Genomic DNA, 14,061 nt, shown 5'->3' with positions numbered 1-14,061 from the left:
AGATCACGTGCGTCGCACGTGACCTTTTAAGAGCCAGAAGTTTCAAATTTACCCCCATCAAATTCAATCCCCACACAACGAGATGTCCACCTTGGAGGCCTCGCAGCCCTTTCGGCCCAAAACCTTGGGGGCAACGTACGCCGGTGTGCCGCAAAACATGTAATAGGCCATCCTGATGAATTTGGTCGGAGACAGGGTTGAGGACGAATTCGGAGACCTTGAGATCGTCGTTCTCGTCGAGCAAGAAATTCTCAGGCTTGAGGTCACGATGGAAGACGCCACGAGAGTGGCAGAATTTGATGGCGGAGATCAACTATTGGAAGTACTTTCGAGTTGTCCTCCTGGAGCCAGCCCTTGGCAACCTTGTTGAATAGCTCCCCGCCGCGGACGAACTCCATGACGAAGAAGATCTTGGCCTTGGTGGCCATGACCTCAAAAAGCTGCACAATGTTCGGGTGGCGGATGTGGAAGAGGATGGAGATCTCACGCTTGATGTGGGCGATGAGGTCGCAGGTCGCCCAGGGGCGGAGGCACGTATGAGGTTATGGGTCCATTGCCCCCCCCCCTCCCCCCCCCCCCCCCAAAAATATATATATATATATATATATATATATATATATATATATATATATATTCAAAGCTTTTTGGCTCAAAGATTTTTAATAGTTAATAACTTATTTTGATTGTTGAAATTTTTTTTCTAATTTAATGGGTTTGATTTGGTTAATTATTCGTTGTTTTTTCGCTTATTAATGCTAATAAGAACTATTATAAGTAAAAAATTCTAACAAAGATCTTATATTTCTATGTACTTTTCAATTAATTTATTAATCTATAAATTTTTCTTACAGCTTAGAAAAATATGAACAGGCCAAAAACAATCGATTCATTATTTAAAAAAAAAATATGCGAGTCATTCAAAAGTTGATAGTGATACACCTTTAAATAGACCGTTGGCAAAATTTCAGCCCCCCACCACCAAAAGATTCCTCGCTTCGCCCCTAAGGCCGCCCTTAAGACTCTTGTCCTTATCAATGACCTTGATGGCCACACCCTCGTTGGTCTTCATGTTGCGGGCATGGTAGACCTTGGCGAAGGTGCCATGGCCGAGGAGCTTCCCTACCTCGAATCGGCCGAGGAGGAGCGCTTGAGCCTCCTTCTTCGTAGGCACGTGTGCAAGTTGAATTTCACAGGGTAAATTTGGAACTTATAGCCCTTAAAAGGTTACCTGCAACGCACGTGACCTCATTTCCGTCTGAAGAGACGGACAACATAGACGAAAGGTATTCTTTACCAAAGTTGGCTAGATTGGGGGGTCATTTGCCTTTTTTGAACATTGGACACCAAAATACAAATGGGTGGATACTTCAAGGGGTAAAGCGTACTTTCTCATTTTCATATAGTTTATTTTTTAATTCTTGAATCTTTGTTGGGAGAAGCTTTTCTCTTATTTCTTCACTATTATTATTTGTCAATCTAACTTTAAAAAAATATTTTTTTTTTTTCAATCTTAATTTTTTTTTTTGAATTTCTAGTATTCAAGCTAAACTAGATTATATATATATAATCTATTATAGTATTACAACTAAACTAAAAAATAAAAATAATTATTTTATTATTAATAATAAATATTCATTTTTTCAATGAAAATAGTCAAACTTACCCTCGAAGTCTAAAACCTTCCCTATGGACAGATTTTCCAAAAGGCTCATAAAAGCAAGGGCGGAGGAAAGGGGGGTCGAGGGGGGTCAAATGCCCCCCCTCACCTCCTAAAAAACAAAAATTACTCCTGGCATAAATTTTCTTTTTTGCACCTGGTCCCCTGAAATGCCCACCCTCAGCATTTTAGGGGAGGGCAAACTTGCCCACTACTGCCGTGGGTTTTTTTTTCCGGTCATAACTCAAGCATTTTTCATTTTTGTAACTAGGTAAAAGAAACAAAATACAAAGTTGAGACTTAAGAGGTTGAAGAAGCGGAAGGGAAGAAGGTAGAAGACAAGCTGACAAGGCAACCCTTTTAATCTATACAAAACGCACAATTTATAAGTCTAAAAAAAAAATGAGTTAAGAGTAATCAATAAGTCTATAAGACTACAACTCTAGTTTACATACTTTAGAGTAGTCCACAGTCTATGGTATCAAGTAATCAATAAAAGTCATCAACTCTATGTCTCTAGTCCACAGTCTATGCTATCAATAAGTCATCAATAACTTAATAAAAAAATAAGTGTAATCAATAACAGGTGTAACAAGTAAAACGTTCAAAACAGCTAAACTTATCACATCAGTGACGTGAGTTGGTGTGAGACTGTGACTCATGACTGTGTGCGACGTTCGTGGCAGGCTGGCAGTGTGTGGGTTTAAAAGAGGTCAACAAATTTCGGACGGATCAGTTTTTTTTTTTTTTTTTAAATGACAAATCAAATCTTCAAATTTTTTTGGCTTAGAACAAAAAAAACATTTGTTATTTAAAGGTGGTTAAGCCATGCGGGACTGTGGTCTGTGCATTCAATCAAATCTCATCATAATATTTTATACTTTGAGGTTTAGCTTTTGCGTTAAACTTTACATCAGTGTTATTTTCTATATTTCTATACATTTCTCATTCAAAGTTCAACCGTTCAAATTAATTTCTAAGCCTTCCAGTTTTAGGTATGTAATAAACTTTCATATTGATTAAGATTTAAGCTTTTATATTTTAATTGTTATTTTTCAATTTATTGTTCTTTTATATTTAGATTGCTATATATATATAATTGTTTAATTTGTTTATGAATATATATAGTTTTTGTTTCATAGTTTATTTGTATAAAATATATAATTGTAGTTGCCTGAGATTATGGAGAACAATGATTCAATTGAGCCACAATTAGATTCTAAACGAGCTCGTAATTAGGTAAATTTAGCAAATCTGCCAACCGATCCTTACTTAAGGGAAAAAAAATTATGATTATCATCCTAGTGATAGAGACAACATTCGAATAGCATATCTACAAAAAAAAAAAATATTGTCAACTATTTGACCATAATTTTGCACAAACACAATTTGGAAAAACATCGCATTGTTTTAATAAAGCACAGTTCAAATAATATTCTGACTAGTTGAAATACAACATTTTAAAAGATGCTACGTACTGCTTGTATTGTTATCTCTTCAGACCAAACACTGGAAATCAAGCAGGATGAGACTCATTTGTTACTGAATGGTTTAAAAATTTGAAAAAGAAAGATAAGTTACAGAATCATGTGGGGGCTCACAATAGTGCACATAATGAAGCTCGATAAAGATGTGAAGTTTTGTCAAATCAGAAACAAAACATCATAACATTTTTTGACAAGCAATTAGATCAACAAAAATGGGAATATAGAACTCGTTTGAATGCATTAATTGATTGTATTCACTTTTTACAGCAATAAGGATTAGCATTTTGTGGCCATGATGAATCTAAAAACTCAAGTAATCAAGGAAATTTTCGTGAATTGTTGTAGTTTCTTTCGAAACATAGTGAAGAAATTGACAAGGTAGTCTTATAAAATGCTCCTGAAAATCATCAAATGATCGCGCCAGACATTCAAAAAGAAATAGCAAATACTACAGCAAATGAAACTCTAGATGCTATTCTTAAATATTTTGGAGACTCATCATTTGCTATCTTAGTTGATGAATCTCGTGATATATCTGTTAAAGAACAATTGGCAATTGTTTTGTGTTATGTAGATAAGTGGGGCCATGTGATTGAACTTTTTTAGACATTACACATGTTAACAGTACCACAGCTGCAGTATTGAAGAAGACAATTGAGTCAGTACTTAACAAGCATCATTTAAGTATTAGCAGATTGCAAGGACAAGGATACGATGGAGCTAGCAATATGCGAGGTGAGTTGAATGGACTTAAAACACTTATTTTGAATGAAAACTCATCTGCCTATTATGTTTATTGCTTTGCACATCAGCTTTAACTGACTTTAGTTGTTGTTACTAAAAATCACATCCAAATTGCAACTTTTTTTAGCTTGGTTAATAGTGTTTTTAATGCTGTTGGAGCATCATGCAAATGCCGTGACATACTTTGTGAAAAACGGACTGTTGAAGTTGTGGAAGCACTACAAAATAATGAAATTTCTACTGATCACGGCTTGAATCAATAAATGAATCTAACGAAACTTGGAGATACGCGTTGGAGTTCTCATTATGGTGCAATTATTAATCTTATTCTCATATTTTCTTCTATCATCAATGTAGTTGAATATATCATGGAAGATGGTTTATATTCTAAACAAAGAGCTAAAGCAAATATACTAATTCAGTCACTACATACTTTTGAATTTGCTTTCAATTTGCATTTAATGAAAAGTGTTTTGGGAATTACAAATGAGTTATCTCAAGCATTACAACGAAAAGATCAAGATATTGTTAATGCAATAAAGTTAGTTAAAGTTTCAAAGCAGCGTTTACAGTCCATGAGAGAATAAGGGTGGAACTCTTTATTTGAAGAAGTTTATGTGTTTTGTGCCAAAAACAATATTGTTGTCCCCAATATGGATGATATGTACCAACCTCAATCACGGTGAAAAGTTCAAAGCATGAAAAATTCACAGCATTACCGTGTGGAGCTTCATTATACTATTATAGACATGCAACTCCAAGAATTTAACAGTCACTTTAATGAGGTGAATTATGAGTTATTACTTTGTGTTGCGTGCTTAAGTCTAGATGACTTGTTTTGCTGCTTTTAATAAGGATAATATACTTCATCTTGCTCAGTTTTATCCAAAGTATGGAGATGGAGATTGGAGGCCATTGATGTTGCTGCTGCTCACACTGTTGGTGACATTGCTGATCAGGGAGTTAATGGGAGATGGGTTTGTCGAGAAATAGAAGATGGGTGTGATTTGGGTGGAGAAATAAAGGTGAAGGTAAGGTGCTTGATAAAAGTTCTGAATGGAGTAAAGAGTAAGAAAAACTCTTGTAGAGCTTCCTCAAGGCACTGCCCGCAGGCTGTGCTACAGCCTAAGGAAGAAGAACAACATGATCATAGGGCGTTAGCCAAAGTGCTATGGTACCATGAAAGATTTAGGAGAAGAACTTGTTTGGTTATATTACCAAAGCCATATAGAAGGTGTTATTTATAGTGTTCAAGGTACACTTGTTTAGGAAAATTAGTACGCTGCTTTACATCAACAAAAACATGTGAAATGAAACAATAAAGGAAAAAGGTGTCTTGCTGAGTTTGAGGAGCTGTGAGTCAACTGTGAAACAGGGAGGTGTATAATGCAGCAGGATTCCAGAAGGAAATCCTGTTGCAAGTCTGCTGTGCTGCTGGCTTAGGATCGGGTACCTATCGACTCCAAGGAAGATTAAGCTTGGATTAATCACCTGCTGGCTTAGGATCATGTGCCGGTTGATGTTGAAGTCTAGGGAGATGATTTATTCTCTAAAATTAAGAATTTCTCTATTACAAAAGACTAACAATTTTCATAACCTCTTTATTATAGGAAAGTAGGCTTTATACAATTATTACAAGCCCAACTAACAAACAGGTTTAGTTCAGCCAACTCAATTGTAATAATTGTAATACTGACCCAACTGGTTGTAGCTCATATCCAACTAATGATCAGCAATCTCACGAACCATTCCTTGAATGCCACGTAAGCAGCATTAACAATTTACTCCTCCTTATCTCCATAATTCCGCATTTGACGACACGTGTTGCATCTTACAACGGATCTCTATGCTTTGAATTACTTTCTCGAATGAACCTTCTTGAATGAATTCTGCCTCTACCCTTTTGTAATGCGAGACCGGTGACACATTTAGCTTCACATACAAGGATCTGGCTTCTATGCAGTAGTGTAAACTACCGCATAGATGTTGTTAGTCTAAAACGACATAGTTTTAGACTAACAGCAAAAGCGCACATACTTGTGTAATACCCCGTATTTTAAGACATTAAATAAAATATCTTCAAATATGATTTAAGGCATAATAATAGGAATTATATATATATATATATATATATATATATATATATATATATATATATATATATATATATATATATATATATATATATATTATGGCGTAAATATTCATCCATCTAGGTATAAATATTTATTGGAAATATATGTATAAGTGTATGGGTTTAAAACGGATTATAAATTAAACTAAGTCTAAATCGATTGAGCGATTATATAGTGTTCCGAAAATCGATCGTGCGATGAATGAATCGAACGATTTAATAAAAGCCAGAATCGATCGATCGAGCAATTTTATATTAATGAACATTAATTGATCGAGCGATTTTCTCACAGTGTTAATTAATCTTTAAAATCGATCGAGCGACTTTCTGCAGAAATGCAGAATCTTGTCTGAATCAGCTGTCCTTTAATTTTTATCAATTTCTCATCATTTCTAATCCCTTTCCACCTGGTTAAAATTCGGCCCTTGATGCTTATTGGTGTTGTCTTGATCTTCACCCTTCATTTCAGTTCACATTAGAACTTTAGAAAAAGAATATATTCTTATAATCATTACTAGAATAACTCATCATGATATTCTAAATGCGTTGACACTATAATGTATTGTTTTGAAAGCTTAATTCGTGATATCTTTACAAAGTCATTATTGATTGATGACTCATAGCAACACCTCACCTACCCATGTGCAAAACTCTCAACCATTGATCCCAACTTAATGCTTAAGAAACTCTCCCAACCATTAAATGAAATTAAGGATAGAAGATATCTGAAAGATGATGATTGTTTTGATAACTCATAAACTTGTTCTCCAAGTTGATTCCTAAGCCATTAGATGGGATTATGGTGGAAAGATCTTGGCCATTCATTCTTTAATAAAAGGATGGCTCCTCTCACAAATCGCATCTTCTTCTCTTAAAGAAATTCTCTCAAAACTCTCTTGAATCTACAACTCTCTCTTCTATCTCTTTCGGTTCAAGCAAAGTGAGCTCTCTTTTGGTGGATTTCTCTACAAAGCTATCCTTTCTCTTTCGGTCCAGCAAAGAGAAGAACTATTTTCTTCTTGTTTGGAGTCTCACACTGGTGGTGTGAAAAACTGGAAAGAATTCTTTCCCTTTTGAGAAACGAAGATCCTCTCCTATTTTCCTCACTCGACCAACACTAGGAGAAGTTCTCTACATTCTTCTCTTCCTCTTCCTCTCGGGTGCCTTACAACAAAGAGGAAAGAAGGATCTTATCTCTATCGGGTTTGCTTGTGGTAAGAATCTCTAACTCATCTCTATCTCACGGGTGGTAGAAAGAAATAAAAGATAAGAAAATGGAAAAGACGTTTTAAGGATAGTAAAACGGATTAAGAAAGAAAATGATATTGTTTTTAGTGTTGTGTTACAAAATATCTCAAAATATATCTTGAGATATTTATAGTAGATATTTTGATATATTTTACAAAATATCCTAAAAAGATATTTTAGATATTTTGGATAAGATTCCTATCATTTAATGATTTAAGTTATGTTTTAAAATAGGGTTTTCAAAGCGGAGTGATTGAAGTATAAATCATGCTATTGTGATGCCCAAGTAAAAAGAATCATTTTGGTAATTGTTATGGTTAAGGGTATTTTGGTTAAGGGTATTTTGATAATTTAATAATGAATGCAGTTATAATGCCCACATGAAATATGTGGCATTGTAATTGAAGAGTTTTATATGTCATTATTATGTCAAAACAATAATAGGATTAAGAAATCATAAATGAGTATAGGATTAAAATATATGTTTAGTGAATTATACTAATTCACTATTTGCTTGTATTATATATGTATATTGCAGTGAATATATCTTTGAATCAATCTTTGTAGCAGGAAGGAACTGTGAGTATTTATTACTCATTGAGGGTGATACGTGTGGTTTAGTCTTTAGCAATGTAGTGATCTCTGTTTTATTTGATTATATGCTAATTGATGTCTGACATTTAATATGTGTAACATGCTTTGGTTGGGATTATGAATGTGATGTTGTTTGTATGTTTATTCTGTGGTCTGATATAAGTATTGATAAAAAGACTGGAGGTTTAGGTACCAAGGCGTCAGTGAATTGAAGAGACCAACGGATAAACGAAAGTTTAGGTACCAAGGCATCAATACACTAATAAGACTGACGGATGAACCAAAGGTTGAAGGAATAATAGAGAAAAATAGTGATAGAAGAATTAGGTATGTGGTTGACTAATGGTGTGTTAAATTAGCGGAGAAGATTACGCTAATAATGTGTCAAATTAGCGGAGAAGATAGCGCTAATAGTGTGTTAAATTAGAGGAGAAGATAGCACTAATAATGTGTTAACAAGAGATGTTGCTATGACTAGTAAAGAGGTAAAGTAGATGAATCAGCATGATAGCAAGTGGATATGGTTATGTGAATGTGTAGCATGATTATATGTGAATGTGATTATATGTATGTGGATATAACTGTCATCATTTGGATGCATTGTATATGGTTATATAAATCAGTGTGTCACTATGTGGTTGAGGACTGTTGACTCACTCGACCACAGTATGAGATTGTGGTTAACACCACAATCACATGCGAGTTTTGCAGGAACGAAGGTTGGAGCTGCTAGGTTATGAACGAGACATTTAGTATGTAGATGTTATATACAATGGTTATATAATGTTTGTGCCACATGTGGTACGTATGTTGTTATTTGGATGTATTTTATTATATCAGAACAAATGGTTTTTATTTTATATATTGAGGTTATTCAGTCAGCTCTGATGTGTTATTGTAAAAGAAAAATGTATTCCGCTGTCAATTTATACTCTGATGACGTCGTTGTTGATGTCATAACGATACGTGAAAATCGAAATTTTTACTTACGCCTTTTTGTAAAAGTGCGGGTCGTTACAACTTGTGCTTTTAAACTAACAACATTTAGGTCCTCAGAAACTCTGGGAATATTCCCTCTCTCTTTCCCATCTTTTGATTGATCGCCCGAGGTCCGCACTGAGTTGTTGGAGTCTCGCTTGGAAGCTTTGAGCTTGTTATTCGGGTCATCGCTGCCGCCCGAGGTCCTGATCGAGACACCTTGCGTTTTCTCGTATGGGTATCGGTTTTCAGAACCAAACCTTAGTACTCCATGGCCCTTTGAGCCGTGGTGCCAATTTCACCCGCCATTGGTTGCTTCATGGCCTTTGGTCGACTCTGGTGATCGTTGTGATCGTGCATGATCGCCGAGAGGGTCTTTTGGGTGCACGGTGGGGATGGTTTTGGCGATGTGGTGGGGTCCTTGGGGGCCATCCATGAGGTGGTGAGCTCCTCGGCTCGACCCGACTTGAAGGAGATCTTAGGTGGTGGGTCTGGGCTGTCTGGCTGGCCGAGGTTGCCACGTGGGTCTACCCAGCTCTACCGTGTGGGCTGGGACAGGAAGGCTTGGTTTGTTGGTTGGGTCGAGTTGTTGGAGGGGTTGAACACTTCGAGCGAGTCGCAAGAGCCTCTGGGTATTGGTGGTATTTTTGATGATGCCTTATCTGTTTGTTCCATATCTCTGCATGAACATCACCCATGTTGAGCAAATAACAGTGTTAGACTAACAACAAAAGCGCAAATACTAAACGGCTTCTATGCGCTTTTGCTGTTAGTCTAAAACTATGTTGTTTTAGACTAACAGCATCTATGCAGTAGTGTAGGCGGTAGTTTACACTACCGGATAGAAGCCTGTAGAACTCTCCTGTTCTCACCTTCCCTAGAAAGATGCTAACTTTTATGAAAAATGTTACAAGTACTTAAACTTTTACAAAGGGAGCCTTACTAACTAATGTGGAATCCGACGTGGCGTTAGAGCCTTACACAGATTTGTCTTAGATTTATGAAGAGAGCCTTACACAGATTTCGTTGCCGACTCTCCAAGCGATTTTAGAGTGCAAGAAATGGACGACTTTGATTCAATCCCGGACTCGCTAGTCCTCCTCATCTTCAACTTTGTCTCCGACGTGAAGACCCTTATTCACTGTCGGGCCGTCTCCAAGCAACTCGCTCATCTCTCAAGACGAATCGCTCCTCCTGAAAGTCGATTGTGTCATCTCTCCCAAGTCCAGCAACGCTGATTCGTCCCCCCTCACCTTCCTCCACTTGTTCCTCGAGAACTTGCTGCACAACCTCGTGTCACCCAAGCCCCACCTGATCCGGATCCATTGCTCCCTCCAAAACTTGCCCCGCCCAAATTATGGTAGCGATTTTGTCAATAGAATGCAGCCAATAAACTAACAGCATTGTTGATGACTGATTTTTATGCATTGTATAATAATTAATGATAATGGGTTCAATGTAGGTTTGCTATGCCCCACATATGCCACTTGTATTACAAGGTCTCACCTGCACTTTCCCTGGAGGAATGAAAATGGGCATTGTAGGGAGAACGGACTGTGATAAATCAACTCTTATAAAAGCACTTTTCCGAATTGTTGAATCTGCTGCTGGTCAAATAATGATAGATGGCATTAACATCTCCTTGATTGGACTGCATGATTTGCAGTCTAGACTAAGCATTATCCCTCAAGATCCAACCATGTTTGAGGGGACTGTTCGAAGCAACCTGGATCCGCTTGAAGAGCATATGGATGAACAAATTTGGGAGGTGGGTTGGTTTTCTCTCTTTGGTGATTGAGAGAATTTTCTATTGGCTATATTCTCCTCATAAATCAAACATGCACTGGTTTTAGGAATTGTAGTTAATTGGTGGCACCTGCTTATTTTCTTTTATTTATTTTTGGTTTTAATTTTTCCCCTCCAATTGATTAGGCTCTGGATAAGTGTCAACTTTGAGATGAAGTTAGGAAGAAAGAAGAAAAACTTGATTCTACAGGTTTGTCTTTTCACCTTCTCTAGTGTAGAGGTTATGTAGAATATCTCAAAATCTTGTGAAAATTTATTGCTTATATTTATATGGGTGCTGTAGTTAGTGAGAATGGAGAGAATTGGAGTGTGGGTTAGAGGCAGTTGGTCTGCCTTGGCCGTGTACTACTCAAGAAAAGTAAGATATTGGTCCTTGATGAAGCCACTGCATTCGTTGATACATCAGTTGGGTGGTCTTAGGCCTCTCTCAACTCCAAAAGCTAGCTTATGAGGTGAGGTTTTCCCTCAGACTTATAACCTGGCCACCCAACCCCTTTCACAGCCGATGTGGGATAAATCTCAACAATCTCCCCCCTCACACATCGGGCTTGGATAGGTTAATATCGACCCATTTCACGGATTTGGTTGAGACTTGTTGTAACCTGGGTTCTGATACTAGTGTTGGGTGGCCTTGGGCCTCTTTCAACCCTAAAAGCTAGCTTATGAGGTGAGGCTTTCTCTCACTTATAAACTGACTACTCAGCTCCTTCCACAACGGATGTGAGATAAATCCCAACAACAGCTACGGATAATTTGATTCAGCAAACACTGAGGCAACTTTTTTCCAATTGTACGGTCATCACCATTGCACATCGGATAACGGCCATGTTTGAAATTTACTTTCCCCTCCCATTATCTTATTTTCACTTCTTTAAAAAAACATTAACTTCAAAACATTCTTAACTTTTTTCACTTTTTATATCACATCAATACTTTTTTATTACTTTTTAAATAAAAAACTCACTACAACACAATTTTTATTTTTTTTTTATTTTTCACTTTTCCATATAAATTATTTCAACTTTATATCACATCAATCTTATTTTCCAATCATTCAAAAAAAATCCTAAGGGGAGGGGAGGGGTGAGGGATTTTCAAATAAGGCCGTTCTGTTATTGATAGTGATATAGTTATGCTTCTAAGTAATGGTTAGGGACTATCTGATTTCATCATAATCTTGATGTTTCTGTTCCGAAAGTAGTTTCATGCGCAGAATGATTTCATTATAATCCCAGTTTAACAGATTTCTTTCAATTCTTGTTGCAGGGCTTATCGAGGAATGTGATTCTCCAAAAAAATTGCTAGATAACAAGTTGTCATCCGTTTTTTCTCAACTTGTGGCAGAGTCTACTGTGAGGTCAAATTCAAGTGTTCGAAACTTAAGTAAATGACCTTAATTAGGTACCATTCAATTGTCCCACGTTTCTTGACAATGACGAAAATTCAGTGGCTTTATGATCTTGTTTGATTGAACTATGCTGAAACATAATTATTGGGATTTTGGTATCTAGTTGGTGGTTACTCCTGCTGTGTTATGGCATATTCTAACAACAGATGGTGTGCCCTTGGTATGTTTCAGTTAATGATAGATGTCGATAGGAGTAACTAAGTGTTGTGAGTACACTTGTGAAGTGTCTCATATTGCTAAGATATAAGAAGAGTTAGGAGTTTATATAGCATTGTTAGGCCTAAATCCATGAGCTTAAGCTTTTGGGTTGTGTGGTGTCTCAACAATACTGTATAATAGGCTTACTAAGAAAGACTTCCCTAAAGTATCTCCCCAACACTAAGTCATAACTTTTATTCTTGAAATGAAGCATATATGTGATCCGAAGATTTTGAACTTGACTAATGGCATCTTATGCCTCTTCACAAATTTTTTTTTTTTGAGTGTGCATGAATGTCTCATGTTTAAGAGTATGCTGTCGAATGGTAGGTTATAAGCAACAGTTGAGCAATTGAAAGGTTGGGGTTAAAACAATTATGTGGAAAAGTTTGTGCTATGGGCTAAATGCATGGAAAGTAATTATGGAGTATACCAAAGGTCCTGAGTTCGAACTATGTTCTGAATATGTGTTTGAAAAGTTTATGCTCTGCTCTGATACCTTTTATGAGCAACCACTAATTAGATACTAAGGAAATAATTATTATCCCTAGGCAAGTATTTTGGTTCCGTAAATGTAGGAAAAATCAAAAGAAAGTTCTTGTGAATGTTCTAAAAGGAATCTATACGGTTGAAATATAATATGAAGCGAATATGAGCTATTTGATGGTTATTTTTAAGAGTAATTATAAAAGTCTCTCATGTGTCACTCTTGTGTTCCTCCAAAATAATGTGGTTTTTAAAATCATCATTTGATCAAAATTCAATAGTGATCAATCACAAGCCCAATGATGATTTTAAGAGCCACTTCATTTTTTGAGGGGTACATGAGTGACACAAGATAAACTTCTATCGTTACTCCATTTTTACCAAACTCTTTTCGAGAGATTAAAAGGATCATTCTCCTCAATTTATAAGAGAAATGAATTTTTTTTTTTTTTTTTTTCCTAATGGTTGATTTACAAAAAATATGAACATCAAATGTATAAGGAATATGGGTCCCACTAATCTAATTGTTGATTTGCAAAAGAGATGGACATTATATGTGTAAGGAATAGATGTATATCAGGTCTCAATTTGTAATGTCTACTCCCATTCTTTCAATTTGGACAATGTGCCATGCCAATCTACCATTAAGGTTACAATGTCCGGATTTACCCTATAAAAGACAAAAATACCCCTAAAAATAAAAAATTAATAATAAAAAGGCAAAAAGGACAAAAAAACTAACTAACCCACGACCATGATTTTAGGGGCTTGAGAGCGAAATGAAACATGGCATTCCCTTTGATAGATCGTTAGGGTACATTAATCAAATTAAAAGATTTGAAGGACATTACAAATAAGACCGTAGATTGAGGGGATGTAGTTTCCCTTTTTTATTTTTATTTTTTCAATTGATTTTCCACTTTCCACCATGATTAGGTTAGAGATAAATGGGCAAAAACATTGAAACCATGACAATCGACAATGATTGAAGGCACCACATTCACAAACATAGTCAAGCAAGTGCAAAGAAATTGATTGAATTATTGGGGGGGAAAGTACTATTATTTATCTCAATCATTTTCAGCTTGCTCTCAAGTCTCAAAGAACTTGAAGTTGATAAATCAAGGATCCACATTCAAAAACTTAGTTGAAACCATGACAATCAACAATGAATATAGGCAACACATGCATTCACAAACTTAGTCAAACACGTGCAAAGAAATTGATTGAATTATTGGGAGAAAAGGTAACCAAGGGATCCACATTCACAAACTTATTCAAACACAGGGAGAGAAACAAAAGTTGATTGAAATGTGATCCT

The 14,061-nt window shown here is 36.1% G+C and overlaps 1 pseudogene; it reads left to right on the top strand.

Annotated features, from left to right (window-relative positions):
* Positions 1-9,200: 9,200 nt before the first annotated feature.
* On the top strand, positions 9,201-11,933 carry LOC133870553 (ABC transporter C family member 6-like; annotated as a pseudogene).
* The last annotated feature ends 2,128 nt before the right edge of the window (positions 11,934-14,061 follow it).

The sequence above is a fragment of the Alnus glutinosa genome, chromosome 6 (assembly GCF_958979055.1).
Source record: "Alnus glutinosa chromosome 6, dhAlnGlut1.1, whole genome shotgun sequence".
Taxonomy (NCBI): Eukaryota; Viridiplantae; Streptophyta; class Magnoliopsida; order Fagales; family Betulaceae; genus Alnus; species Alnus glutinosa.
The sequence above is the reverse complement of the archived record's forward strand: the minus strand, read 5'-3'. Positions and strand labels throughout refer to the sequence as shown.